This window comes from Oryx dammah, unplaced genomic scaffold, assembly GCF_014754425.2.
Source record: "Oryx dammah isolate SB20612 unplaced genomic scaffold, SCBI_Odam_1.1 HiC_scaffold_2, whole genome shotgun sequence".
In the NCBI taxonomy this organism is placed as follows: domain Eukaryota; kingdom Metazoa; phylum Chordata; class Mammalia; order Artiodactyla; family Bovidae; genus Oryx; species Oryx dammah.
This window is the reverse complement of record NW_024070186.1, coordinates 57,494,375-57,495,465: the sequence shown is the minus strand read 5'-3', so window position 1 is coordinate 57,495,465 and position 1,091 is coordinate 57,494,375.

Genomic DNA, 1,091 nt, shown 5'->3' with positions numbered 1-1,091 from the left:
AAAAGACTTATTTTTCAATAGAAAGGAAATAGTGAAGAAATTATAAATAAGACAAAACAATAGGAAAATCTTGGTACTATCAAATATTCTATTTTTAAGCACTCCATAAACCTACTAATAATAAGGTAGACTCCATTTTCATTTAAGGGACATCTAAATTGATTTGAAATATTTTAAGGTAAACATTGACTATGCCAAAGCCTTTGACTGTGTGGATCATAATAAACTGGGGAAAATTCTGAAAGACATGGGAATAACAGACCACCTGACTTGCCTCTGGAGAAATCTATATGCAGGTCAGGAAGCAACAGTTAGAACTGGACATGGAACAACAAACTGGTTCCAAATAGGAAAAGGAGTACGTCAAGGCTGTATATTGTCACCCTGCTTATTTAACTTCTATGCAGAGTACATCATGAGAAACGCTGGACTGGAAGAAACACAAGCTGGAATCAAGATTGCCAGGAGAAATATCAATAACCTCAGATATGCAGATGACACCCCCTTATGGCAGAAAGTGAAGAGGAGCTAAAAAGCCTCTTGATGAAAGTGAAAGAGGAGAGTGAAAAAGTTGGCTTAAAGCTCAACATTCAGAAAACGAAGATCATGGCATCCGGTCCCATCACTTCATGGCAAATAGATGGGGAAACAGTGGAAACAGTGTCAGACTTTATTTTTGGGGGCTCCAAAATCACTGCAGATGGTGACTGCAGCCATGAAATTAAAAGACGCTTACTCCTTGGAAGGAAAGTTATGACCAACCTAGGTAGTATATTCAAAAGCAGAGACATTACTTTGCCGACTAAGGTCCGTCTAGTCAAGGCTATGGTTTTTCCAGTGGTCATGTATGGATGTGAAAGTTGGACTGTGAAGAAGGCTGAGCGCCGAAGAATTGATGCTTTTGAACTGTGGTGTTGGAGAAGACTCTTGAGAGTCCCTTGGACTGCAAGGAGATCCAACCAGTCTATTCTAAAGGAGATCAGTCCTGGGTGTTCTTTGGAAGGACTGATGCTAAAGCTGAAACTCCAGTACTTTGGCCACCTGATGTGAAGAGTTAACTCATTGGAAAAGACTCTGATGCTGGGAGGGAT